The sequence below is a fragment of the Schistocerca americana genome, unplaced genomic scaffold, assembly GCF_021461395.2.
Source record: "Schistocerca americana isolate TAMUIC-IGC-003095 unplaced genomic scaffold, iqSchAmer2.1 HiC_scaffold_282, whole genome shotgun sequence".
Lineage (NCBI taxonomy): Eukaryota > Metazoa > Arthropoda > Insecta > Orthoptera > Acrididae > Schistocerca > Schistocerca americana.
The window spans coordinates 98535-119952 of NW_025725997.1; the positions used below are offsets into that span (position 1 = coordinate 98535).

Here is a 21418-nt window from a genome sequence, read left to right on the forward strand (position 1 = left end):
CTGTGGGCGTAATAATCGAGCTCGGCACAGTCCGCAAAAGAAATAATTTTAGCAGAGCGTGGTTTCGATCCACGGACCTCTGGGTTATGGGCCCAGCACGCTTCCACTGCGCCACTCTGCTGCCTGGGGTAGCGCCGGCTCTTCGCCACGTGACGTGGGACACTTGGAAAGTGTTGTCTGCGTCGCTTTCACACGCCTGTATTTAATTGCGTATCATCTCCTACAGCTCTCAGCTTGACTTGTCTCGACTTTGCTCGACTGACGCTACGCTGACGCTTGCAGGCAGCGATATTTACCACGATCGACTCGACATGCAGCTGCGAGATGCACAGGAGCAACAAAGCACTCCACGGTGCGGCGACATACGAAATCCACTGCCCAGCTACGCGTCGGCAACTAACAAAACGCCGACCCTGCCAGGATTCGAACCTGGAATCTTCTGATCCGTAGTCAGACGCGTTATCCGTTGCGCCACAGGGCCAGTGGCAGCATTTCTTTCTACGAGACAAGTGCAATTCGCTAAGAAACGTGTTCTCCATGGCTGAGCAAGCTCCCAAGGAAGGTACCTTTCGTGCAGCTGCGTGGCCGCAGTGCGCCTGCAGAGCTTAGAGCTTGCCACGCATCTGCTCTCGCTGTTCGACAGGTAGCAGAAGGCAAGGCGCGCGTTTTCCCACGTTTTCTCGACGACGAGAGCCGGTTGATGTGCATGTAAGCGTAGCATATGAAACAAGAATAGCACGAAGCATTGGTAGTCAGGTGCCAAAGTCGCAGTATGGCATCAGGTGGCGATCGTATGTTTCTGTGGCCACCACTGGTTTGCAGCAAAGTGAATACCGCTAACTGAAAGCACTCTGTTGTAGCCCCAGTGGCGCAATTGGTTAGCGCACGGTACTTATAAGGCAGTAGCCGTGTGCAATGCCGGGGTTGTGAGTTCGAGCCTCACCTGGGGCATACTTTTATTTCTTAGCAGCTGTCTCTGACAGCAACAGGAGGCTAGGTTTGAGATGTATCAGCTATTTGAGTAACATAATTGTGCATTCGAGACGCTAGCTGCGTCTTCCTCGGTAGTATAGTGGTTAGTATCCCCGCCTGTCACGCGGGAGACCGGGGTTCGATTCCCCGCCGGGGAGGCACATCCGATTTTTAATTGCTGCTCTATCACTCGCTGAACTTAGTGTAGGTCGTTTGCGGCTACTAGCACCATATCTCTCGCACACAGGCACCTGTCTACAGCGCATCCTCGGTAGTATAGTGGTTAGTATCCCCGCCTGTCACGCGGGAGACCGGGGTTCGATTCCCCGCCGGGGAGATGCGATTTTTATCTCACAACCCTGTTCGAGTGTTGCGCGTATGTGGGTCGTAAGAGCATTAACTTTGCGATCGTGGAGTGTAGTTGGCGCAAAATCTTAAAAAATGCTACAACTTAGGAAGTGGTTCTCGCATTCTTCACATTTCAGAATTGCGGGGAATGCTGTTAACGCTGTATCAAAGCACCCCAGCCGACGCTGTGGGCGTAATAATCGAGCTCGGCACAGTCCGCAAAAGAAATAATTTTAGCAGAGCGTGGTTTCGATCCACGGACCTCTGGGTTATGGGCCCAGCACGCTTCCACTGCGCCACTCTGCTGCCTGGGGTAGCGCCGGCTCTTCGCCACGTGACGTGGGACACTTGGAAAGTGTTGTCTGCGTCGCTTTCACACGCCTGTATTTAATTGCGTATCATCTCCTACAGCTCTCAGCTTGACTTGTCTCGACTTTGCTCGACTGACGCTACGCTGACGCTTGCAGGCAGCGATATTTACCACGATCGACTCGACATGCAGCTGCGAGATGCACAGGAGCAACAAAGCACTCCACGGTGCGGCGACATACGAAATCCACTGCCCAGCTACGCGTCGGCAACTAACAAAACGCCGACCCTGCCAGGATTCGAACCTGGAATCTTCTGATCCGTAGTCAGACGCGTTATCCGTTGCGCCACAGGGCCAGTGGCAGCATTTCTTTCTACGAGACAAGTGCAATTCGCTAAGAAACGTGTTCTCCATGGCTGAGCAAGCTCCCAAGGAAGGTACCTTTCGTGCAGCTGCGTGGCCGCAGTGCGCCTGCAGAGCTTAGAGCTTGCCACGCATCTGCTCTCGCTGTTCGACAGGTAGCAGAAGGCAAGGCGCGCGTTTTCCCACGTTTTCTCGACGACGAGAGCCGGTTGATGTGCATGTAAGCGTAGCATATGAAACAAGAATAGCACGAAGCATTGGTAGTCAGGTGCCAAAGTCGCAGTATGGCATCAGGTGGCGATCGTATGTTTCTGTGGCCACCACTGGTTTGCAGCAAAGTGAATACCGCTAACTGAAAGCACTCTGTTGTAGCCCCAGTGGCGCAATTGGTTAGCGCACGGTACTTATAAGGCAGTAGCCGTGTGCAATGCCGGGGTTGTGAGTTCGAGCCTCACCTGGGGCATACTTTTATTTCTTAGCAGCTGTCTCTGACAGCAACAGGAGGCTAGGTTTGAGATGTATCAGCTATTTGAGTACCATAATTGTGCATTCGAGACGCTAGCTGCGTCTTCCTCGGTAGTATAGTGGTTAGTATCCCCGCCTGTCACGCGGGAGACCGGGGTTCGATTCCCCGCCGGGGAGGCACATCCGATTTTTAATTGCTGCTCTATCACTCGCTGAACTTAGTGTAGGTCGTTTGCGGCTACTAGCACCATATCTCTCGCACACAGGCACCTGTCTACAGCGCATCCTCGGTAGTATAGTGGTTAGTATCCCCGCCTGTCACGCGGGAGACCGGGGTTCGATTCCCCGCCGGGGAGATGCGATTTTTATCTCACAACCCTGTTCGAGTGTTGCGCGTATGTGGGTCGTAAGAGCATTAACTTTGCGATCGTGGAGTGTAGTTGGCGCAAAATCTTAAAAAATGCTACAACTTAGGAAGTGGTTCTCGCATTCTTCACATTTCAGAATTGCGGGGAATGCTGTTAACGCTGTATCAAAGCACCCCAGCCGACGCTGTGGGCGTAATAATCGAGCTCGGCACAGTCCGCAAAAGAAATAATTTTAGCAGAGCGTGGTTTCGATCCACGGACCTCTGGGTTATGGGCCCAGCACGCTTCCACTGCGCCACTCTGCTGCCTGGGGTAGCGCCGGCTCTTCGCCACGTGACGTGGGACACTTGGAAAGTGTTGTCTGCGTCGCTTTCACACGCCTGTATTTAATTGCGTATCATCTCCTACAGCTCTCAGCTTGACTTGTCTCGACTTTGCTCGACTGACGCTACGCTGACGCTTGCAGGCAGCGATATTTACCACGATCGACTCGACATGCAGCTGCGAGATGCACAGGAGCAACAAAGCACTCCACGGTGCGGCGACATACGAAATCCACTGCCCAGCTACGCGTCGGCAACTAACAAAACGCCGACCCTGCCAGGATTCGAACCTGGAATCTTCTGATCCGTAGTCAGACGCGTTATCCGTTGCGCCACAGGGCCAGTGGCAGCATTTCTTTCTACGAGACAAGTGCAATTCGCTAAGAAACGTGTTCTCCATGGCTGAGCAAGCTCCCAAGGAAGGTACCTTTCGTGCAGCTGCGTGGCCGCAGTGCGCCTGCAGAGCTTAGAGCTTGCCACGCATCTGCTCTCGCTGTTCGACAGGTAGCAGAAGGCAAGGCGCGCGTTTTCCCACGTTTTCTCGACGACGAGAGCCGGTTGATGTGCATGTAAGCGTAGCATATGAAACAAGAATAGCACGAAGCATTGGTAGTCAGGTGCCAAAGTCGCAGTATGGCATCAGGTGGCGATCGTATGTTTCTGTGGCCACCACTGGTTTGCAGCAAAGTGAATACCGCTAACTGAAAGCACTCTGTTGTAGCCCCAGTGGCGCAATTGGTTAGCGCACGGTACTTATAAGGCAGTAGCCGTGTGCAATGCCGGGGTTGTGAGTTCGAGCCTCACCTGGGGCATACTTTTATTTCTTAGCAGCTGTCTCTGACAGCAACAGGAGGCTAGGTTTGAGATGTATCAGCTATTTGAGTAACATAATTGTGCATTCGAGACGCTAGCTGCGTCTTCCTCGGTAGTATAGTGGTTAGTATCCCCGCCTGTCACGCGGGAGACCGGGGTTCGATTCCCCGCCGGGGAGGCACATCCGATTTTTAATTGCTGCTCTATCACTCGCTGAACTTAGTGTAGGTCGTTTGCGGCTACTAGCACCATATCTCTCGCACACAGGCACCTGTCTACAGCGCATCCTCGGTAGTATAGTGGTTAGTATCCCCGCCTGTCACGCGGGAGACCGGGGTTCGATTCCCCGCCGGGGAGATGCGATTTTTATCTCACAACCCTGTTCGAGTGTTGCGCGTATGTGGGTCGTAAGAGCATTAACTTTGCGATCGTGGAGTGTAGTTGGCGCAAAATCTTAAAAAATGCTACAACTTAGGAAGTGGTTCTCGCATTCTTCACATTTCAGAATTGCGGGGAATGCTGTTAACGCTGTATCAAAGCACCCCAGCCGACGCTGTGGGCGTAATAATCGAGCTCGGCACAGTCCGCAAAAGAAATAATTTTAGCAGAGCGTGGTTTCGATCCACGGACCTCTGGGTTATGGGCCCAGCACGCTTCCACTGCGCCACTCTGCTGCCTGGGGTAGCGCCGGCTCTTCGCCACGTGACGTGGGACACTTGGAAAGTGTTGTCTGCGTCGCTTTCACACGCCTGTATTTAATTGCGTATCATCTCCTACAGCTCTCAGCTTGACTTGTCTCGACTTTGCTCGACTGACGCTACGCTGACGCTTGCAGGCAGCGATATTTACCACGATCGACTCGACATGCAGCTGCGAGATGCACAGGAGCAACAAAGCACTCCACGGTGCGGCGACATACGAAATCCACTGCCCAGCTACGCGTCGGCAACTAACAAAACGCCGACCCTGCCAGGATTCGAACCTGGAATCTTCTGATCCGTAGTCAGACGCGTTATCCGTTGCGCCACAGGGCCAGTGGCAGCATTTCTTTCTACGAGACAAGTGCAATTCGCTAAGAAACGTGTTCTCCATGGCTGAGCAAGCTCCCAAGGAAGGTACCTTTCGTGCAGCTGCGTGGCCGCAGTGCGCCTGCAGAGCTTAGAGCTTGCCACGCATCTGCTCTCGCTGTTCGACAGGTAGCAGAAGGCAAGGCGCGCGTTTTCCCACGTTTTCTCGACGACGAGAGCCGGTTGATGTGCATGTAAGCGTAGCATATGAAACAAGAATAGCACGAAGCATTGGTAGTCAGGTGCCAAAGTCGCAGTATGGCATCAGGTGGCGATCGTATGTTTCTGTGGCCACCACTGGTTTGCAGCAAAGTGAATACCGCTAACTGAAAGCACTCTGTTGTAGCCCCAGTGGCGCAATTGGTTAGCGCATGGTACTTATAAGGCAGTAGCCGTGTGCAATGCCGGGGTTGTGAGTTCGAGCCTCACCTGGGGCATACTTTTATTTCTTAGCAGCTGTCTCTGACAGCAACAGGAGGCTAGGTTTGAGATGTATCAGCTATTTGAGTAACATAATTGTGCATTCGAGACGCTAGCTGCGTCTTCCTCGGTAGTATAGTGGTTAGTATCCCCGCCTGTCACGCGGGAGACCGGGGTTCGATTCCCCGCCGGGGAGGCACATCCGATTTTTAATTGCTGCTCTATCACTCGCTGAACTTAGTGTAGGTCGTTTGCGGCTACTAGCACCATATCTCTCGCACACAGGCACCTGTCTACAGCGCATCCTCGGTAGTATAGTGGTTAGTATCCCCGCCTGTCACGCGGGAGACCGGGGTTCGATTCCCCGCCGGGGAGATGCGATTTTTATCTCACAACCCTGTTCGAGTGTTGCGCGTATGTGGGTCGTAAGAGCATTAACTTTGCGATCGTGGAGTGTAGTTGGCGCAAAATCTTAAAAAATGCTACAACTTAGGAAGTGGTTCTCGCATTCTTCACATTTCAGAATTGCGGGGAATGCTGTTAACGCTGTATCAAAGCACCCCAGCCGACGCTGTGGGCGTAATAATCGAGCTCGGCACAGTCCGCAAAAGAAATAATTTTAGCAGAGCGTGGTTTCGATCCACGGACCTCTGGGTTATGGGCCCAGCACGCTTCCACTGCGCCACTCTGCTGCCTGGGGTAGCGCCGGCTCTTCGCCACGTGACGTGGGACACTTGGAAAGTGTTGTCTGCGTCGCTTTCACACGCCTGTATTTAATTGCGTATCATCTCCTACAGCTCTCAGCTTGACTTGTCTCGACTTTGCTCGACTGACGCTACGCTGACGCTTGCAGGCAGCGATATTTACCACGATCGACTCGACATGCAGCTGCGAGATGCACAGGAGCAACAAAGCACTCCACGGTGCGGCGACATACGAAATCCACTGCCCAGCTACGCGTCGGCAACTAACAAAACGCCGACCCTGCCAGGATTCGAACCTGGAATCTTCTGATCCGTAGTCAGACGCGTTATCCGTTGCGCCACAGGGCCAGTGGCAGCATTTCTTTCTACGAGACAAGTGCAATTCGCTAAGAAACGTGTTCTCCATGGCTGAGCAAGCTCCCAAGGAAGGTACCTTTCGTGCAGCTGCGTGGCCGCAGTGCGCCTGCAGAGCTTAGAGCTTGCCACGCATCTGCTCTCGCTGTTCGACAGGTAGCAGAAGGCAAGGCGCGCGTTTTCCCACGTTTTCTCGACGACGAGAGCCGGTTGATGTGCATGTAAGCGTAGCATATGAAACAAGAATAGCACGAAGCATTGGTAGTCAGGTGCCAAAGTCGCAGTATGGCATCAGGTGGCGATCGTATGTTTCTGTGGCCACCACTGGTTTGCAGCAAAGTGAATACCGCTAACTGAAAGCACTCTGTTGTAGCCCCAGTGGCGCAATTGGTTAGCGCATGGTACTTATAAGGCAGTAGCCGTGTGCAATGCCGGGGTTGTGAGTTCGAGCCTCACCTGGGGCATACTTTTATTTCTTAGCAGCTGTCTCTGACAGCAACAGGAGGCTAGGTTTGAGATGTATCAGCTATTTGAGTAACATAATTGTGCATTCGAGACGCTAGCTGCGTCTTCCTCGGTAGTATAGTGGTTAGTATCCCCGCCTGTCACGCGGGAGACCGGGGTTCGATTCCCCGCCGGGGAGGCACATCCGATTTTTAATTGCTGCTCTATCACTCGCTGAACTTAGTGTAGGTCGTTTGCGGCTACTAGCACCATATCTCTCGCACACAGGCACCTGTCTACAGCGCATCCTCGGTAGTATAGTGGTTAGTATCCCCGCCTGTCACGCGGGAGACCGGGGTTCGATTCCCCGCCGGGGAGATGCGATTTTTATCTCACAACCCTGTTCGAGTGTTGCGCGTATGTGGGTCGTAAGAGCATTAACTTTGCGATCGTGGAGTGTAGTTGGCGCAAAATCTTAAAAAATGCTACAACTTAGGAAGTGGTTCTCGCATTCTTCACATTTCAGAATTGCGGGGAATGCTGTTAACGCTGTATCAAAGCACCCCAGCCGACGCTGTGGGCGTAATAATCGAGCTCGGCACAGTCCGCAAAAGAAATAATTTTAGCAGAGCGTGGTTTCGATCCACGGACCTCTGGGTTATGGGCCCAGCACGCTTCCACTGCGCCACTCTGCTGCCTGGGGTAGCGCCGGCTCTTCGCCACGTGACGTGGGACACTTGGAAAGTGTTGTCTGCGTCGCTTTCACACGCCTGTATTTAATTGCGTATCATGTCCTACAGCTCTCAGCTTGACTTGTCTCGACTTTGCTCGACTGACGCTACGCTGACGCTTGCAGGCAGCGATATTTACCACGATCGACTCGACATGCAGCTGCGAGATGCACAGGAGCAACAAAGCACTCCACGGTGCGGCGACATACGAAATCCACTGCCCAGCTACGCGTCGGCAACTAACAAAACGCCGACCCTGCCAGGATTCGAACCTGGAATCTTCTGATCCGTAGTCAGACGCGTTATCCGTTGCGCCACAGGGCCAGTGGCAGCATTTCTTTCTACGAGACAAGTGCAATTCGCTAAGAAACGTGTTCTCCATGGCTGAGCAAGCTCCCAAGGAAGGTACCTTTCGTGCAGCTGCGTGGCCGCAGTGCGCCTGCAGAGCTTAGAGCTTGCCACGCATCTGCTCTCGCTGTTCGACAGGTAGCAGAAGGCAAGGCGCGCGTTTTCCCACGTTTTCTCGACGACGAGAGCCGGTTGATGTGCATGTAAGCGTAGCATATGAAACAAGAATAGCACGAAGCATTGGTAGTCAGGTGCCAAAGTCGCAGTATGGCATCAGGTGGCGATCGTATGTTTCTGTGGCCACCACTGGTTTGCAGCAAAGTGAATACCGCTAACTGAAAGCACTCTGTTGTAGCCCCAGTGGCGCAATTGGTTAGCGCATGGTACTTATAAGGCAGTAGCCGTGTGCAATGCCGGGGTTGTGAGTTCGAGCCTCACCTGGGGCATACTTTTATTTCTTAGCAGCTGTCTCTGACAGCAACAGGAGGCTAGGTTTGAGATGTATCAGCTATTTGAGTAACATAATTGTGCATTCGAGACGCTAGCTGCGTCTTCCTCGGTAGTATAGTGGTTAGTATCCCCGCCTGTCACGCGGGAGACCGGGGTTCGATTCCCCGCCGGGGAGGCACATCCGATTTTTAATTGCTGCTCTATCACTCGCTGAACTTAGTGTAGGTCGTTTGCGGCTACTAGCACCATATCTCTCGCACACAGGCACCTGTCTACAGCGCATCCTCGGTAGTATAGTGGTTAGTATCCCCGCCTGTCACGCGGGAGACCGGGGTTCGATTCCCCGCCGGGGAGATGCGATTTTTATCTCACAACCCTGTTCGAGTGTTGCGCGTATGTGGGTCGTAAGAGCATTAACTTTGCGATCGTGGAGTGTAGTTGGCGCAAAATCTTAAAAAATGCTACAACTTAGGAAGTGGTTCTCGCATTCTTCACATTTCAGAATTGCGGGGAATGCTGTTAACGCTGTATCAAAGCACCCCAGCCGACGCTGTGGGCGTAATAATCGAGCTCGGCACAGTCCGCAAAAGAAATAATTTTAGCAGAGCGTGGTTTCGATCCACGGACCTCTGGGTTATGGGCCCAGCACGCTTCCACTGCGCCACTCTGCTGCCTGGGGTAGCGCCGGCTCTTCGCCACGTGACGTGGGACACTTGGAAAGTGTTGTCTGCGTCGCTTTCACACGCCTGTATTTAATTGCGTATCATCTCCTACAGCTCTCAGCTTGACTTGTCTCGACTTTGCTCGACTGACGCTACGCTGACGCTTGCAGGCAGCGATATTTACCACGATCGACTCGACATGCAGCTGCGAGATGCACAGGAGCAACAAAGCACTCCACGGTGCGGCGACATACGAAATCCACTGCCCAGCTACGCGTCGGCAACTAACAAAACGCCGACCCTGCCAGGATTCGAACCTGGAATCTTCTGATCCGTAGTCAGACGCGTTATCCGTTGCGCCACAGGGCCAGTGGCAGCATTTCTTTCTACGAGACAAGTGCAATTCGCTAAGAAACGTGTTCTCCATGGCTGAGCAAGCTCCCAAGGAAGGTACCTTTCGTGCAGCTGCGTGGCCGCAGTGCGCCTGCAGAGCTTAGAGCTTGCCACGCATCTGCTCTCGCTGTTCGACAGGTAGCAGAAGGCAAGGCGCGCGTTTTCCCACGTTTTCTCGACGACGAGAGCCGGTTGATGTGCATGTAAGCGTAGCATATGAAACAAGAATAGCACGAAGCATTGGTAGTCAGGTGCCAAAGTCGCAGTATGGCATCAGGTGGCGATCGTATGTTTCTGTGGCCACCACTGGTTTGCAGCAAAGTGAATACCGCTAACTGAAAGCACTCTGTTGTAGCCCCAGTGGCGCAATTGGTTAGCGCACGGTACTTATAAGGCAGTAGCCGTGTGCAATGCCGGGGTTGTGAGTTCGAGCCTCACCTGGGGCATACTTTTATTTCTTAGCAGCTGTCTCTGACAGCAACAGGAGGCTAGGTTTGAGATGTATCAGCTATTTGAGTAACATAATTGTGCATTCGAGACGCTAGCTGCGTCTTCCTCGGTAGTATAGTGGTTAGTATCCCCGCCTGTCACGCGGGAGACCGGGGTTCGATTCCCCGCCGGGGAGGCACATCCGATTTTTAATTGCTGCTCTATCACTCGCTGAACTTAGTGTAGGTCGTTTGCGGCTACTAGCACCATATCTCTCGCACACAGGCACCTGTCTACAGCGCATCATCGGTAGTATAGTGGTTAGTATCCCCGCCTGTCACGCGGGAGACCGGGGTTCGATTCCCCGCCGGGGAGATGCGATTTTTATCTCACAACCCTGTTCGAGTGTTGCGCGTATGTGGGTCGTAAGAGCATTAACTTTGCGATCGTGGAGTGTAGTTGGCGCAAAATCTTAAAAAATGCTACAACTTAGGAAGTGGTTCTCGCATTCTTCACATTTCAGAATTGCGGGGAATGCTGTTAACGCTGTATCAAAGCACCCCAGCCGACGCTGTGGGCGTAATAATCGAGCTCGGCACAGTCCGCAAAAGAAATAATTTTAGCAGAGCGTGGTTTCGATCCACGGACCTCTGGGTTATGGGCCCAGCACGCTTCCACTGCGCCACTCTGCTGCCTGGGGTAGCGCCGGCTCTTCGCCACGTGACGTGGGACACTTGGAAAGTGTTGTCTGCGTCGCTTTCACACGCCTGTATTTAATTGCGTATCATGTCCTACAGCTCTCAGCTTGACTTGTCTCGACTTTGCTCGACTGACGCTACGCTGACGCTTGCAGGCAGCGATATTTACCACGATCGACTCGACATGCAGCTGCGAGATGCACAGGAGCAACAAAGCACTCCACGGTGCGGCGACATACGAAATCCACTGCCCAGCTACGCGTCGGCAACTAACAAAACGCCGACCCTGCCAGGATTCGAACCTGGAATCTTCTGATCCGTAGTCAGACGCGTTATCCGTTGCGCCACAGGGCCAGTGGCAGCATTTCTTTCTACGAGACAAGTGCAATTCGCTAAGAAACGTGTTCTCCATGGCTGAGCAAGCTCCCAAGGAAGGTACCTTTCGTGCAGCTGCGTGGCCGCAGTGCGCCTGCAGAGCTTAGAGCTTGCCACGCATCTGCTCTCGCTGTTCGACAGGTAGCAGAAGGCAAGGCGCGCGTTTTCCCACGTTTTCTCGACGACGAGAGCCGGTTGATGTGCATGTAAGCGTAGCATATGAAACAAGAATAGCACGAAGCATTGGTAGTCAGGTGCCAAAGTCGCAGTATGGCATCAGGTGGCGATCGTATGTTTCTGTGGCCACCACTGGTTTGCAGCAAAGTGAATACCGCTAACTGAAAGCACTCTGTTGTAGCCCCAGTGGCGCAATTGGTTAGCGCACGGTACTTATAAGGCAGTAGCCGTGAGCAATGCCGGGGTTGTGAGTTCGAGCCTCACCTGGGGCATACTTTTATTTCTTAGCAGCTGTCTCTGACAGCAACAGGAGGCTAGGTTTGAGATGTATCAGCTATTTGAGTAACATAATTGTGCATTCGAGACGCTAGCTGCGTCTTCCTCGGTAGTATAGTGGTTAGTATCCCCGCCTGTCACGCGGGAGACCGGGGTTCGATTCCCCGCCGGGGAGGCACATCCGATTTTTAATTGCTGCTCTATCACTCGCTGAACTTAGTGTAGGTCGTTTGCGGCTACTAGCACCATATCTCTCGCACACAGGCACCTGTCTACAGCGCATCATCGGTAGTATAGTGGTTAGTATCCCCGCCTGTCACGCGGGAGACCGGGGTTCGATTCCCCGCCGGGGAGATGCGATTTTTATCTCACAACCCTGTTCGAGTGTTGCGCGTATGTGGGTCGTAAGAGCATTAACTTTGCGATCGTGGAGTGTAGTTGGCGCAAAATCTTAAAAAATGCTACAACTTAGGAAGTGGTTCTCGCATTCTTCACATTTCAGAATTGCGGGGAATGCTGTTAACGCTGTATCAAAGCACCCCAGCCGACGCTGTGGGCGTAATAATCGAGCTCGGCACAGTCCGCAAAAGAAATAATTTTAGCAGAGCGTGGTTTCGATCCACGGACCTCTGGGTTATGGGCCCAGCACGCTTCCACTGCGCCACTCTGCTGCCTGGGGTAGCGCCGGCTCTTCGCCACGTGACGTGGGACACTTGGAAAGTGTTGTCTGCGTCGCTTTCACACGCCTGTATTTAATTGCGTATCATCTCCTACAGCTCTCAGCTTGACTTGTCTCGACTTTGCTCGACTGACGCTACGCTGACGCTTGCAGGCAGCGATATTTACCACGATCGACTCGACATGCAGCTGCGAGATGCACAGGAGCAACAAAGCACTCCACGGTGCGGCGACATACGAAATCCACTGCCCAGCTACGCGTCGGCAACTAACAAAACGCCGACCCTGCCAGGATTCGAACCTGGAATCTTCTGATCCGTAGTCAGACGCGTTATCCGTTGCGCCACAGGGCCAGTGGCAGCATTTCTTTCTACGAGACAAGTGCAATTCGCTAAGAAACGTGTTCTCCATGGCTGAGCAAGCTCCCAAGGAAGGTACCTTTCGTGCAGCTGCGTGGCCGCAGTGCGCCTGCAGAGCTTAGAGCTTGCCACGCATCTGCTCTCGCTGTTCGACAGGTAGCAGAAGGCAAGGCGCGCGTTTTCCCACGTTTTCTCGACGACGAGAGCCGGTTGATGTGCATGTAAGCGTAGCATATGAAACAAGAATAGCACGAAGCATTGGTAGTCAGGTGCCAAAGTCGCAGTATGGCATCAGGTGGCGATCGTATGTTTCTGTGGCCACCACTGGTTTGCAGCAAAGTGAATACCGCTAACTGAAAGCACTCTGTTGTAGCCCCAGTGGCGCAATTGGTTAGCGCACGGTACTTATAAGGCAGTAGCCGTGAGCAATGCCGGGGTTGTGAGTTCGAGCCTCACCTGGGGCATACTTTTATTTCTTAGCAGCTGTCTCTGACAGCAACAGGAGGCTAGGTTTGAGATGTATCAGCTATTTGAGTAACATAATTGTGCATTCGAGACGCTAGCTGCGTCTTCCTCGGTAGTATAGTGGTTAGTATCCCCGCCTGTCACGCGGGAGACCGGGGTTCGATTCCCCGCCGGGGAGGCACATCCGATTTTTAATTGCTGCTCTATCACTCGCTGAACTTAGTGTAGGTCGTTTGCGGCTACTAGCACCATATCTCTCGCACACAGGCACCTGTCTACAGCGCATCATCGGTAGTATAGTGGTTAGTATCCCCGCCTGTCACGCGGGAGACCGGGGTTCGATTCCCCGCCGGGGAGATGCGATTTTTATCTCACAACCCTGTTCGAGTGTTGCGCGTATGTGGGTCGTAAGAGCATTAACTTTGCGATCGTGGAGTGTAGTTGGCGCAAAATCTTAAAAAATGCTACAACTTAGGAAGTGGTTCTCGCATTCTTCACATTTCAGAATTGCGGGGAATGCTGTTAACGCTGTATCAAAGCACCCCAGCCGACGCTGTGGGCGTAATAATCGAGCTCGGCACAGTCCGCAAAAGAAATAATTTTAGCAGAGCGTGGTTTCGATCCACGGACCTCTGGGTTATGGGCCCAGCACGCTTCCACTGCGCCACTCTGCTGCCTGGGGTAGCGCCGGCTCTTCGCCACGTGACGTGGGACACTTGGAAAGTGTTGTCTGCGTCGCTTTCACACGCCTGTATTTAATTGCGTATCATCTCCTACAGCTCTCAGCTTGACTTGTCTCGACTTTGCTCGACTGACGCTACGCTGACGCTTGCAGGCAGCGATATTTACCACGATCGACTCGACATGCAGCTGCGAGATGCACAGGAGCAACAAAGCACTCCACGGTGCGGCGACATACGAAATCCACTGCCCAGCTACGCGTCGGCAACTAACAAAACGCCGACCCTGCCAGGATTCGAACCTGGAATCTTCTGATCCGTAGTCAGACGCGTTATCCGTTGCGCCACAGGGCCAGTGGCAGCATTTCTTTCTACGAGACAAGTGCAATGAGACAAGTGCAATTCGCTAAGAAACGTGTTCTCCATGGCTGAGCAAGCTCCCAAGGAAGGTACCTTTCGTGCAGCTGCGTGGCCGCAGTGCGCCTGCAGAGCTTAGAGCTTGCCACGCATCTGCTCTCGCTGTTCGACAGGTAGCAGAAGGCAAGGCGCGCGTTTTCCCACGTTTTCTCGACGACGAGAGCCGGTTGATGTGCATGTAAGCGTAGCATATGAAACAAGAATAGCACGAAGCATTGGTAGTCAGGTGCCAAAGTCGCAGTATGGCATCAGGTGGCGATCGTATGTTTCTGTGGCCACCACTGGTTTGCAGCAAAGTGAATACCGCTAACTGAAAGCACTCTGTTGTAGCCCCAGTGGCGCAATTGGTTAGCGCACGGTACTTATAAGGCAGTAGCCGTGAGCAATGCCGGGGTTGTGAGTTCGAGCCTCACCTGGGGCATACTTTTATTTCTTAGCAGCTGTCTCTGACAGCAACAGGAGGCTAGGTTTGAGATGTATCAGCTATTTGAGTAACATAATTGTGCATTCGAGACGCTAGCTGCGTCTTCCTCGGTAGTATAGTGGTTAGTATCCCCGCCTGTCACGCGGGAGACCGGGGTTCGATTCCCCGCCGGGGAGGCACATCCGATTTTTAATTGCTGCTCTATCACTCGCTGAACTTAGTGTAGGTCGTTTGCGGCTACTAGCACCATATCTCTCGCACACAGGCACCTGTCTACAGCGCATCCTCGGTAGTATAGTGGTTAGTATCCCCGCCTGTCACGCGGGAGACCGGGGTTCGATTCCCCGCCGGGGAGATGCGATTTTTATCTCACAACCCTGTTCGAGTGTTGCGCGTATGTGGGTCGTAAGAGCATTAACTTTGCGATCGTGGAGTGTAGTTGGCGCAAAATCTTAAAAAATGCTACAACTTAGGAAGTGGTTCTCGCATTCTTCACATTTCAGAATTGCGGGGAATGCTGTTAACGCTGTATCAAAGCACCCCAGCCGACGCTGTGGGCGTAATAATCGAGCTCGGCACAGTCCGCAAAAGAAATAATTTTAGCAGAGCGTGGTTTCGATCCACGGACCTCTGGGTTATGGGCCCAGCACGCTTCCACTGCGCCACTCTGCTGCCTGGGGTAGCGCCGGCTCTTCGCCACGTGACGTGGGACACTTGGAAAGTGTTGTCTGCGTCGCTTTCACACGCCTGTATTTAATTGCGTATCATCTCCTACAGCTCTCAGCTTGACTTGTCTCGACTTTGCTCGACTGACGCTACGCTGACGCTTGCAGGCAGCGATATTTACCACGATCGACTCGACATGCAGCTGCGAGATGCACAGGAGCAACAAAGCACTCCACGGTGCGGCGACATACGAAATCCACTGCCCAGCTACGCGTCGGCAACTAACAAAACGCCGACCCTGCCAGGATTCGAACCTGGAATCTTCTGATCCGTAGTCAGACGCGTTATCCGTTGCGCCACAGGGCCAGTGGCAGCATTTCTTTCTACGAGACAAGTGCAATTCGCTAAGAAACGTGTTCTCCATGGCTGAGCAAGCTCCCAAGGAAGGTACCTTTCGTGCAGCTGCGTGGCCGCAGTGCGCCTGCAGAGCTTAGAGCTTGCCACGCATCTGCTCTCGCTGTTCGACAGGTAGCAGAAGGCAAGGCGCGCGTTTTCCCACGTTTTCTCGACGACGAGAGCCGGTTGATGTGCATGTAAGCGTAGCATATGAAACAAGAATAGCACGAAGCATTGGTAGTCAGGTGCCAAAGTCGCAGTATGGCATCAGGTGGCGATCGTATGTTTCTGTGGCCACCACTGGTTTGCAGCAAAGTGAATACCGCTAACTGAAAGCACTCTGTTGTAGCCCCAGTGGCGCAATTGGTTAGCGCACGGTACTTATAAGGCAGTAGCCGTGAGCAATGCCGGGGTTGTGAGTTCGAGCCTCACCTGGGGCATACTTTTATTTCTTAGCAGCTGTCTCTGACAGCAACAGGAGGCTAGGTTTGAGATGTATCAGCTATTTGAGTAACATAATTGTGCATTCGAGACGCTAGCTGCGTCTTCCTCGGTAGTATAGTGGTTAGTATCCCCGCCTGTCACGCGGGAGACCGGGGTTCGATTCCCCGCCGGGGAGGCACATCCGATTTTTAATTGCTGCTCTATCACTCGCTGAACTTAGTGTAGGTCGTTTGCGGCTACTAGCACCATATCTCTCGCACACAGGCACCTGTCTACAGCGCATCCTCGGTAGTATAGTGGTTAGTATCCCCGCCTGTCACGCGGGAGACCGGGGTTCGATTCCCCGCCGGGGAGATGCGATTTTTATCTCACAACCCTGTTCGAGTGTTGCGCGTATGTGGGTCGTAAGAGCATTAACTTTGCGATCGTGGAGTGTAGTTGGCGCAAAATCTTAAAAAATGCTACAACTTAGGAAGTGGTTCTCGCATTCTTCACATTTCAGAATTGCGGGGAATGCTGTTAACGCTGTATCAAAGCACCCCAGCCGACGCTGTGGGCGTAATAATCGAGCTCGGCACAGTCCGCAAAAGAAATAATTTTAGCAGAGCGTGGTTTCGATCCACGGACCTCTGGGTTATGGGCCCAGCACGCTTCCACTGCGCCACTCTGCTGCCTGGGGTAGCGCCGGCTCTTCGCCACGTGACGTGGGACACTTGGAAAGTGTTGTCTGCGTCGCTTTCACACGCCTGTATTTAATTGCGTATCATCTCCTACAGCTCTCAGCTTGACTTGTCTCGACTTTGCTCGACTGACGCTACGCTGACGCTTGCAGGCAGCGATATTTACCACGATCGACTCGACATGCAGCTGCGAGATGCACAGGAGCAACAAAGCACTCCACGGTGCGGCGACATACGAAATCCACTGCCCAGCTACGCGTCGGCAACTAACAAAACGCCGACCCTGCCAGGATTCGAACCTGGAATCTTCTGATCCGTAGTCAGACGCGTTATCCGTTGCGCCACAGGGCCAGTGGCAGCATTTCTTTCTACGAGACAAGTGCAATTCGCTAAGAAACGTGTTCTCCATGGCTGAGCAAGCTCCCAAGGAAGGTACCTTTCGTGCAGCTGCGTGGCCGCAGTGCGCCTGCAGAGCTTAGAGCTTGCCACGCATCTGCTCTCGCTGTTCGACAGGTAGCAGAAGGCAAGGCGCGCGTTTTCCCACGTTTTCTCGACGACGAGAGCCGGTTGATGTGCATGTAAGCGTAGCATATGAAACAAGAATAGCACGAAGCATTGGTAGTCAGGTGCCAAAGTCGCAGTATGGCATCAGGTGGCGATCGTATGTTTCTGTGGCCACCACTGGTTTGCAGCAAAGTGAATACCGCTAACTGAAAGCACTCTGTTGTAGCCCCAGTGGCGCAATTGGTTAGCGCACGGTACTTATAAGGCAGTAGCCGTGAGCAATGCCGGGGTTGTGAGTTCGAGCCTCACCTGGGGCATACTTTTATTTCTTAGCAGCTGTCTCTGACAGCAACAGGAGGCTAGGTTTGAGATGTATCAGCTATTTGAGTAACATAATTGTGCATTCGAGACGCTAGCTGCGTCTTCCTCGGTAGTATAGTGGTTAGTATCCCCGCCTGTCACGCGGGAGACCGGGGTTCGATTCCCCGCCGGGGAGGCACATCCGATTTTTAATTGCTGCTCTATCACTCGCTGAACTTAGTGTAGGTCGTTTGCGGCTACTAGCACCATATCTCTCGCACACAGGCACCTGTCTACAGCGCATCCTCGGTAGTATAGTGGTTAGTATCCCCGCCTGTCACGCGGGAGACCGGGGTTCGATTCCCCGCCGGGGAGATGCGATTTTTATCTCACAACCCTGTTCGAGTGTTGCGCGTATGTGGGTCGTAAGAGCATTAACTTTGCGATCGTGGAGTGTAGTTGGCGCAAAATCTTAAAAAATGCTACAACTTAGGAAGTGGTTCTCGCATTCTTCACATTTCAGAATTGCGGGGAATGCTGTTAACGCTGTATCAAAGCACCCCAGCCGACGCTGTGGGCGTAATAATCGAGCTCGGCACAGTCCGCAAAAGAAATAATTTTAGCAGAGCGTGGTTTCGATCCACGGACCTCTGGGTTATGGGCCCAGCACGCTTCCACTGCGCCACTCTGCTGCCTGGGGTAGCGCCGGCTCTTCGCCACGTGACGTGGGACACTTGGAAAGTGTTGTCTGCGTCGCTTTCACACGCCTGTATTTAATTGCGTATCATCTCCTACAGCTCTCAGCTTGACTTGTCTCGACTTTGCTCGACTGACGCTACGCTGACGCTTGCAGGCAGCGATATTTACCACGATCGACTCGACATGCAGCTGCGAGATGCACAGGAGCAACAAAGCACTCCACGGTGCGGCGACATACGAAATCCACTGCCCAGCTACGCGTCGGCAACTAACAAAACGCCGACCCTGCCAGGATTCGAACCTGGAATCTTCTGATCCGTAGTCAGACGCGTTATCCGTTGCGCCACAGGGCCAGTGGCAGCATTTCTTTCTACGAGACAAGTGCAATTCGCTAAGAAACGTGTTCTCCATGGCTGAGCAAGCTCCCAAGGAAGGTACCTTTCGTGCAGCTGCGTGGCCGCAGTGCGCCTGCAGAGCTTAGAGCTTGCCACGCATCTGCTCTCGCTGTTCGACAGGTAGCAGAAGGCAAGGCGCGCGTTTTCCCACGTTTTCTCGACGACGAGAGCCGGTTGATGTGCATGTAAGCGTAGCATATGAAACAAGAATAGCACGAAGCATTGGTAGTCAGGTGCCAAAGTCGCAGTATGGCATCAGGTGGCGATCGTATGTTTCTGTGGCCACCACTGGTTTGCAGCAAAGTGAATACCGCTAACTGAAAGCACTCTGTTGTAGCCCCAGTGGCGCAATTGGTTAGCGCACGGTACTTATAAGGCAGTAGCCGTGAGCAATGCCGGGGTTGTGAGTTCGAGCCTCACCTGGGGCATACTTTTATTTCTTAGCAGCTGTCTCTGACAGCAACAGGAGGCTAGGTTTGAGATGTATCAGCTATTTGAGTAACATAATTGTGCATTCGAGACGCTAGCTGCGTCTTCCTCGGTAGTATAGTGGTTAGTATCCCCGCCTGTCACGCGGGAGACCGGGGTTCGATTCCCCGCCGGGGAGGCACATCCGATTTTTAATTGCTGCTCTATCACTCGCTGAACTTAGTGTAGGTCGTTTGCGGCTACTAGCACCATATCTCTCGCACACAGGCACCTGTCTACAGCGCATCCTCGGTAGTATAGTGGTTAGTATCCCCGCCTGTCACGCGGGAGACCGGGGTTCGATTCCCCGCCGGGGAGATGCGATTTTTATCTCACAACCCTGTTCGAGTGTTGCGCGTATGTGGGTCGTAAGAGCATTAACTTTGCGATCGTGGAGTGTAGTTGGCGCAAAATCTTAAAAAATGCTACAACTTAGGAAGTGGTTCTCGCATTCTTCACATTTCAGAATTGCGGGGAATGCTGTTAACGCTGTATCAAAGCACCCCAGCCGACGCTGTGGGCGTAATAATCGAGCTCGGCACAGTCCGCAAAAGAAATAATTTTAGCAGAGCGTGGTTTCGATCCACGGACCTCTGGGTTATGGGCCCAGCACGCTTCCACTGCGCCACTCTGCTGCCTGGGGTAGCGCCGGCTCTTCGCCACGTGACGTGGGACACTTGGAAAGTGTTGTCTGCGTCGCTTTCACACGCCTGTATTTAATTGCGTATCATCTCCTACAGCTCTCAGCTTGACTTGTCTCGACTTTGCTCGACTGACGCTACGCTGACGCTTGCAGGCAGCGATATTTACCACGATCGACTCGACATGCAGCTGCGAGATGCACAGGAGCAACAAAGCACTCCACGGTGCGGCGACATACGAAATCCACTGCCCAGCTACGCGTCGGCAACTAACAAAACGCCGACCCTGCCAGGATTCGAACCTGGAATCTTCTGATCCGTAGTCAGACGCGTTATCCGTTGCGCCACAGGGCCAGTGGCAGCATTTCTTTCTACGAGACAAGTGCAATTCGCTAAGAAACGTGTTCTCCATGGCTGAGCAAGCTCCCAAGGAAGGTACCTTTCGTGCAGCTGCGTGGCCGCAGTGCGCCTGCAGAGCTTAGAGCTTGCCACGCATCTGCTCTCGCTGTTCGACAGGTAGCAGAAGGCAAGGCGCGCGTTTTCCCACGTTTTCTCGACGACGAGAGCCGGTTGATGTGCATGTAAGCGTAGCATATGAAACAAGAATAGCACGAAGCATTGGTAGTCAGGTGCCAAAGTCGCAGTATGGCATCAGGTGGCGATCGTATGTTTCTGTGGCCACCACTGGTTTGCAGCAAAGTGAATACCGCTAACTGAAAGCACTCTGTTGTAGCCCCAGTGGCGCAATTGGTTAGCGCACGGTACTTATAAGGCAGTAGCCGTGAGCAATGCCGGGGTTGTGAGTTCGAGCCTCACCTGGGGCATACTTTTATTTCTTAGCAGCTGTCTCTGACAGCAACAGGAGGCTAGGTTTGAGATGTATCAGCTATTTGAGTAACATAATTGTGCATTCGAGACGCTAGCTGCGTCTTCCTCGGTAGTATAGTGGTTAGTATCCCCGCCTGTCACGCGGGAGACCGGGGTTCGATTCCCCGCCGGGGAGGCACATCCGATTTTTAATTGCTGCTCTATCACTCGCTGAACTTAGTGTAGGTCGTTTGCGGCTACTAGCACCATATCTCTCGCACACAGGCACCTGTCTACAGCGCATCCTCGGTAGTATAGTGGTTAGTATCCCCGCCTGTCACGCGGGAGACCGGGGTTCGATTCCCCGCCGGGGAGATGCGATTTTTATCTCACAACCCTGTTCGAGTGTTGCGCGTATGTGGGTCGTAAGAGCATTAACTTTGCGATCGTGGAGTGTAGTTGGCGCAAAATCTTAAAAAATGCTACAACTTAGGAAGTGGTTCTCGCATTCTTCACATTTCAGAATTGCGGGGAATGCTGTTAACGCTGTATCAAAGCACCCCAGCCGACGCTGTGGGCGTAATAATCGAGCTCGGCACAGTCCGCAAAAGAAATAATTTTAGCAGAGCGTGGTTTCGATCCACGGACCTCTGGGTTATGGGCCCAGCACGCTTCCACTGCGCCACTCTGCTGCCTGGGGTAGCGCCGGCTCTTCGCCACGTGACGTGGGACACTTGGAAAGTGTTGTCTGCGTCGCTTTCACACGCCTGTATTTAATTGCGTATCATCTCCTACAGCTCTCAGCTTGACTTGTCTCGACTTTGCTCGACTGACGCTACGCTGACGCTTGCAGGCAGCGATATTTACCACGATCGACTCGACATGCAGCTGCGAGATGCACAGGA

The 21418-nt window shown here is 53.1% G+C and overlaps 71 non-coding genes across 71 annotated transcripts; 42 read left to right on the forward strand and 29 right to left on the reverse strand.

Moving 5' to 3' along the window:
* Nucleotides 1-49: 49 nt before the first annotated feature.
* On the reverse strand, nucleotides 50-121 carry Trnam-cau. The gene has a single exon. It is a non-coding gene; the product is annotated as a tRNA-Met (tRNA).
* A 287-nt stretch (nucleotides 122-408) lies between these two features.
* On the reverse strand, nucleotides 409-481 carry Trnar-acg. The gene has a single exon. It is a non-coding gene; the product is annotated as a tRNA-Arg (tRNA).
* Nucleotides 482-859: 378 nt separating this feature from the next.
* Trnai-uau lies at nucleotides 860-951 on the forward strand. Its single transcript is given in 2 exon segments — nucleotides 860-897; nucleotides 916-951. It is a non-coding gene; the product is annotated as a tRNA-Ile (tRNA).
* A 107-nt stretch (nucleotides 952-1058) lies between these two features.
* On the forward strand, nucleotides 1059-1130 carry Trnad-guc. Its single transcript has one exon. It is a non-coding gene; the product is annotated as a tRNA-Asp (tRNA).
* A 107-nt stretch (nucleotides 1131-1237) lies between these two features.
* On the forward strand, nucleotides 1238-1309 carry Trnad-guc. Its single transcript has one exon. It is a non-coding gene; the product is annotated as a tRNA-Asp (tRNA).
* Nucleotides 1310-1554: 245 nt separating this feature from the next.
* On the reverse strand, nucleotides 1555-1626 carry Trnam-cau. Its single transcript has one exon. It is a non-coding gene; the product is annotated as a tRNA-Met (tRNA).
* Nucleotides 1627-1913: 287 nt separating this feature from the next.
* Nucleotides 1914-1986, reverse strand: Trnar-acg. Its single transcript has one exon. It is a non-coding gene; the product is annotated as a tRNA-Arg (tRNA).
* Nucleotides 1987-2364: 378 nt separating this feature from the next.
* Trnai-uau lies at nucleotides 2365-2456 on the forward strand. Its single transcript is given in 2 exon segments — nucleotides 2365-2402; nucleotides 2421-2456. It is a non-coding gene; the product is annotated as a tRNA-Ile (tRNA).
* A 107-nt stretch (nucleotides 2457-2563) lies between these two features.
* Trnad-guc lies at nucleotides 2564-2635 on the forward strand. Its single transcript has one exon. It is a non-coding gene; the product is annotated as a tRNA-Asp (tRNA).
* Nucleotides 2636-2742: 107 nt separating this feature from the next.
* Nucleotides 2743-2814, forward strand: Trnad-guc. Its single transcript has one exon. It is a non-coding gene; the product is annotated as a tRNA-Asp (tRNA).
* A 245-nt stretch (nucleotides 2815-3059) lies between these two features.
* Nucleotides 3060-3131, reverse strand: Trnam-cau. Its single transcript has one exon. It is a non-coding gene; the product is annotated as a tRNA-Met (tRNA).
* Nucleotides 3132-3418: 287 nt separating this feature from the next.
* Nucleotides 3419-3491, reverse strand: Trnar-acg. Its single transcript has one exon. It is a non-coding gene; the product is annotated as a tRNA-Arg (tRNA).
* A 378-nt stretch (nucleotides 3492-3869) lies between these two features.
* Nucleotides 3870-3961, forward strand: Trnai-uau. Its single transcript is given in 2 exon segments — nucleotides 3870-3907; nucleotides 3926-3961. It is a non-coding gene; the product is annotated as a tRNA-Ile (tRNA).
* A 107-nt stretch (nucleotides 3962-4068) lies between these two features.
* Nucleotides 4069-4140, forward strand: Trnad-guc. The gene has a single exon. It is a non-coding gene; the product is annotated as a tRNA-Asp (tRNA).
* Nucleotides 4141-4247: 107 nt separating this feature from the next.
* Trnad-guc lies at nucleotides 4248-4319 on the forward strand. The gene has a single exon. It is a non-coding gene; the product is annotated as a tRNA-Asp (tRNA).
* Nucleotides 4320-4564: 245 nt separating this feature from the next.
* Nucleotides 4565-4636, reverse strand: Trnam-cau. The gene has a single exon. It is a non-coding gene; the product is annotated as a tRNA-Met (tRNA).
* Nucleotides 4637-4923: 287 nt separating this feature from the next.
* Trnar-acg lies at nucleotides 4924-4996 on the reverse strand. The gene has a single exon. It is a non-coding gene; the product is annotated as a tRNA-Arg (tRNA).
* Nucleotides 4997-5374: 378 nt separating this feature from the next.
* On the forward strand, nucleotides 5375-5466 carry Trnai-uau. Its single transcript is given in 2 exon segments — nucleotides 5375-5412; nucleotides 5431-5466. It is a non-coding gene; the product is annotated as a tRNA-Ile (tRNA).
* A 107-nt stretch (nucleotides 5467-5573) lies between these two features.
* Nucleotides 5574-5645, forward strand: Trnad-guc. Its single transcript has one exon. It is a non-coding gene; the product is annotated as a tRNA-Asp (tRNA).
* A 107-nt stretch (nucleotides 5646-5752) lies between these two features.
* On the forward strand, nucleotides 5753-5824 carry Trnad-guc. Its single transcript has one exon. It is a non-coding gene; the product is annotated as a tRNA-Asp (tRNA).
* Nucleotides 5825-6069: 245 nt separating this feature from the next.
* Trnam-cau lies at nucleotides 6070-6141 on the reverse strand. The gene has a single exon. It is a non-coding gene; the product is annotated as a tRNA-Met (tRNA).
* Nucleotides 6142-6428: 287 nt separating this feature from the next.
* Nucleotides 6429-6501, reverse strand: Trnar-acg. Its single transcript has one exon. It is a non-coding gene; the product is annotated as a tRNA-Arg (tRNA).
* A 378-nt stretch (nucleotides 6502-6879) lies between these two features.
* On the forward strand, nucleotides 6880-6971 carry Trnai-uau. The gene is given in 2 exon segments: nucleotides 6880-6917; nucleotides 6936-6971. It is a non-coding gene; the product is annotated as a tRNA-Ile (tRNA).
* A 107-nt stretch (nucleotides 6972-7078) lies between these two features.
* Trnad-guc lies at nucleotides 7079-7150 on the forward strand. The gene has a single exon. It is a non-coding gene; the product is annotated as a tRNA-Asp (tRNA).
* A 107-nt stretch (nucleotides 7151-7257) lies between these two features.
* Trnad-guc lies at nucleotides 7258-7329 on the forward strand. The gene has a single exon. It is a non-coding gene; the product is annotated as a tRNA-Asp (tRNA).
* A 245-nt stretch (nucleotides 7330-7574) lies between these two features.
* Trnam-cau lies at nucleotides 7575-7646 on the reverse strand. Its single transcript has one exon. It is a non-coding gene; the product is annotated as a tRNA-Met (tRNA).
* A 287-nt stretch (nucleotides 7647-7933) lies between these two features.
* Trnar-acg lies at nucleotides 7934-8006 on the reverse strand. Its single transcript has one exon. It is a non-coding gene; the product is annotated as a tRNA-Arg (tRNA).
* Nucleotides 8007-8384: 378 nt separating this feature from the next.
* Nucleotides 8385-8476, forward strand: Trnai-uau. Its single transcript is given in 2 exon segments — nucleotides 8385-8422; nucleotides 8441-8476. It is a non-coding gene; the product is annotated as a tRNA-Ile (tRNA).
* Nucleotides 8477-8583: 107 nt separating this feature from the next.
* On the forward strand, nucleotides 8584-8655 carry Trnad-guc. The gene has a single exon. It is a non-coding gene; the product is annotated as a tRNA-Asp (tRNA).
* Nucleotides 8656-8762: 107 nt separating this feature from the next.
* On the forward strand, nucleotides 8763-8834 carry Trnad-guc. Its single transcript has one exon. It is a non-coding gene; the product is annotated as a tRNA-Asp (tRNA).
* Nucleotides 8835-9079: 245 nt separating this feature from the next.
* On the reverse strand, nucleotides 9080-9151 carry Trnam-cau. Its single transcript has one exon. It is a non-coding gene; the product is annotated as a tRNA-Met (tRNA).
* A 287-nt stretch (nucleotides 9152-9438) lies between these two features.
* Trnar-acg lies at nucleotides 9439-9511 on the reverse strand. Its single transcript has one exon. It is a non-coding gene; the product is annotated as a tRNA-Arg (tRNA).
* A 378-nt stretch (nucleotides 9512-9889) lies between these two features.
* On the forward strand, nucleotides 9890-9981 carry Trnai-uau. Its single transcript is given in 2 exon segments — nucleotides 9890-9927; nucleotides 9946-9981. It is a non-coding gene; the product is annotated as a tRNA-Ile (tRNA).
* A 107-nt stretch (nucleotides 9982-10088) lies between these two features.
* Trnad-guc lies at nucleotides 10089-10160 on the forward strand. Its single transcript has one exon. It is a non-coding gene; the product is annotated as a tRNA-Asp (tRNA).
* Nucleotides 10161-10267: 107 nt separating this feature from the next.
* On the forward strand, nucleotides 10268-10339 carry Trnad-guc. The gene has a single exon. It is a non-coding gene; the product is annotated as a tRNA-Asp (tRNA).
* A 245-nt stretch (nucleotides 10340-10584) lies between these two features.
* On the reverse strand, nucleotides 10585-10656 carry Trnam-cau. The gene has a single exon. It is a non-coding gene; the product is annotated as a tRNA-Met (tRNA).
* A 287-nt stretch (nucleotides 10657-10943) lies between these two features.
* Trnar-acg lies at nucleotides 10944-11016 on the reverse strand. The gene has a single exon. It is a non-coding gene; the product is annotated as a tRNA-Arg (tRNA).
* A 378-nt stretch (nucleotides 11017-11394) lies between these two features.
* Trnai-uau lies at nucleotides 11395-11486 on the forward strand. The gene is given in 2 exon segments: nucleotides 11395-11432; nucleotides 11451-11486. It is a non-coding gene; the product is annotated as a tRNA-Ile (tRNA).
* Nucleotides 11487-11593: 107 nt separating this feature from the next.
* On the forward strand, nucleotides 11594-11665 carry Trnad-guc. Its single transcript has one exon. It is a non-coding gene; the product is annotated as a tRNA-Asp (tRNA).
* Nucleotides 11666-11772: 107 nt separating this feature from the next.
* Trnad-guc lies at nucleotides 11773-11844 on the forward strand. Its single transcript has one exon. It is a non-coding gene; the product is annotated as a tRNA-Asp (tRNA).
* Nucleotides 11845-12089: 245 nt separating this feature from the next.
* Nucleotides 12090-12161, reverse strand: Trnam-cau. The gene has a single exon. It is a non-coding gene; the product is annotated as a tRNA-Met (tRNA).
* Nucleotides 12162-12448: 287 nt separating this feature from the next.
* Nucleotides 12449-12521, reverse strand: Trnar-acg. The gene has a single exon. It is a non-coding gene; the product is annotated as a tRNA-Arg (tRNA).
* A 378-nt stretch (nucleotides 12522-12899) lies between these two features.
* Trnai-uau lies at nucleotides 12900-12991 on the forward strand. Its single transcript is given in 2 exon segments — nucleotides 12900-12937; nucleotides 12956-12991. It is a non-coding gene; the product is annotated as a tRNA-Ile (tRNA).
* Nucleotides 12992-13098: 107 nt separating this feature from the next.
* Nucleotides 13099-13170, forward strand: Trnad-guc. Its single transcript has one exon. It is a non-coding gene; the product is annotated as a tRNA-Asp (tRNA).
* Nucleotides 13171-13277: 107 nt separating this feature from the next.
* Nucleotides 13278-13349, forward strand: Trnad-guc. The gene has a single exon. It is a non-coding gene; the product is annotated as a tRNA-Asp (tRNA).
* Nucleotides 13350-13594: 245 nt separating this feature from the next.
* On the reverse strand, nucleotides 13595-13666 carry Trnam-cau. Its single transcript has one exon. It is a non-coding gene; the product is annotated as a tRNA-Met (tRNA).
* Nucleotides 13667-13953: 287 nt separating this feature from the next.
* Nucleotides 13954-14026, reverse strand: Trnar-acg. The gene has a single exon. It is a non-coding gene; the product is annotated as a tRNA-Arg (tRNA).
* A 392-nt stretch (nucleotides 14027-14418) lies between these two features.
* Trnai-uau lies at nucleotides 14419-14510 on the forward strand. Its single transcript is given in 2 exon segments — nucleotides 14419-14456; nucleotides 14475-14510. It is a non-coding gene; the product is annotated as a tRNA-Ile (tRNA).
* A 107-nt stretch (nucleotides 14511-14617) lies between these two features.
* Nucleotides 14618-14689, forward strand: Trnad-guc. Its single transcript has one exon. It is a non-coding gene; the product is annotated as a tRNA-Asp (tRNA).
* A 107-nt stretch (nucleotides 14690-14796) lies between these two features.
* On the forward strand, nucleotides 14797-14868 carry Trnad-guc. Its single transcript has one exon. It is a non-coding gene; the product is annotated as a tRNA-Asp (tRNA).
* Nucleotides 14869-15113: 245 nt separating this feature from the next.
* On the reverse strand, nucleotides 15114-15185 carry Trnam-cau. Its single transcript has one exon. It is a non-coding gene; the product is annotated as a tRNA-Met (tRNA).
* Nucleotides 15186-15472: 287 nt separating this feature from the next.
* Nucleotides 15473-15545, reverse strand: Trnar-acg. Its single transcript has one exon. It is a non-coding gene; the product is annotated as a tRNA-Arg (tRNA).
* Nucleotides 15546-15923: 378 nt separating this feature from the next.
* On the forward strand, nucleotides 15924-16015 carry Trnai-uau. The gene is given in 2 exon segments: nucleotides 15924-15961; nucleotides 15980-16015. It is a non-coding gene; the product is annotated as a tRNA-Ile (tRNA).
* A 107-nt stretch (nucleotides 16016-16122) lies between these two features.
* Nucleotides 16123-16194, forward strand: Trnad-guc. Its single transcript has one exon. It is a non-coding gene; the product is annotated as a tRNA-Asp (tRNA).
* Nucleotides 16195-16301: 107 nt separating this feature from the next.
* Trnad-guc lies at nucleotides 16302-16373 on the forward strand. Its single transcript has one exon. It is a non-coding gene; the product is annotated as a tRNA-Asp (tRNA).
* A 245-nt stretch (nucleotides 16374-16618) lies between these two features.
* On the reverse strand, nucleotides 16619-16690 carry Trnam-cau. Its single transcript has one exon. It is a non-coding gene; the product is annotated as a tRNA-Met (tRNA).
* A 287-nt stretch (nucleotides 16691-16977) lies between these two features.
* On the reverse strand, nucleotides 16978-17050 carry Trnar-acg. Its single transcript has one exon. It is a non-coding gene; the product is annotated as a tRNA-Arg (tRNA).
* Nucleotides 17051-17428: 378 nt separating this feature from the next.
* Nucleotides 17429-17520, forward strand: Trnai-uau. The gene is given in 2 exon segments: nucleotides 17429-17466; nucleotides 17485-17520. It is a non-coding gene; the product is annotated as a tRNA-Ile (tRNA).
* Nucleotides 17521-17627: 107 nt separating this feature from the next.
* On the forward strand, nucleotides 17628-17699 carry Trnad-guc. The gene has a single exon. It is a non-coding gene; the product is annotated as a tRNA-Asp (tRNA).
* A 107-nt stretch (nucleotides 17700-17806) lies between these two features.
* Trnad-guc lies at nucleotides 17807-17878 on the forward strand. Its single transcript has one exon. It is a non-coding gene; the product is annotated as a tRNA-Asp (tRNA).
* A 245-nt stretch (nucleotides 17879-18123) lies between these two features.
* Nucleotides 18124-18195, reverse strand: Trnam-cau. Its single transcript has one exon. It is a non-coding gene; the product is annotated as a tRNA-Met (tRNA).
* A 287-nt stretch (nucleotides 18196-18482) lies between these two features.
* Trnar-acg lies at nucleotides 18483-18555 on the reverse strand. Its single transcript has one exon. It is a non-coding gene; the product is annotated as a tRNA-Arg (tRNA).
* Nucleotides 18556-18933: 378 nt separating this feature from the next.
* On the forward strand, nucleotides 18934-19025 carry Trnai-uau. The gene is given in 2 exon segments: nucleotides 18934-18971; nucleotides 18990-19025. It is a non-coding gene; the product is annotated as a tRNA-Ile (tRNA).
* A 107-nt stretch (nucleotides 19026-19132) lies between these two features.
* Trnad-guc lies at nucleotides 19133-19204 on the forward strand. The gene has a single exon. It is a non-coding gene; the product is annotated as a tRNA-Asp (tRNA).
* Nucleotides 19205-19311: 107 nt separating this feature from the next.
* Trnad-guc lies at nucleotides 19312-19383 on the forward strand. The gene has a single exon. It is a non-coding gene; the product is annotated as a tRNA-Asp (tRNA).
* A 245-nt stretch (nucleotides 19384-19628) lies between these two features.
* Trnam-cau lies at nucleotides 19629-19700 on the reverse strand. The gene has a single exon. It is a non-coding gene; the product is annotated as a tRNA-Met (tRNA).
* Nucleotides 19701-19987: 287 nt separating this feature from the next.
* Trnar-acg lies at nucleotides 19988-20060 on the reverse strand. Its single transcript has one exon. It is a non-coding gene; the product is annotated as a tRNA-Arg (tRNA).
* A 378-nt stretch (nucleotides 20061-20438) lies between these two features.
* Nucleotides 20439-20530, forward strand: Trnai-uau. Its single transcript is given in 2 exon segments — nucleotides 20439-20476; nucleotides 20495-20530. It is a non-coding gene; the product is annotated as a tRNA-Ile (tRNA).
* Nucleotides 20531-20637: 107 nt separating this feature from the next.
* Trnad-guc lies at nucleotides 20638-20709 on the forward strand. The gene has a single exon. It is a non-coding gene; the product is annotated as a tRNA-Asp (tRNA).
* A 107-nt stretch (nucleotides 20710-20816) lies between these two features.
* Nucleotides 20817-20888, forward strand: Trnad-guc. The gene has a single exon. It is a non-coding gene; the product is annotated as a tRNA-Asp (tRNA).
* Nucleotides 20889-21133: 245 nt separating this feature from the next.
* On the reverse strand, nucleotides 21134-21205 carry Trnam-cau. The gene has a single exon. It is a non-coding gene; the product is annotated as a tRNA-Met (tRNA).
* Between the last annotated feature and the right edge of the window lie 213 nt (nucleotides 21206-21418).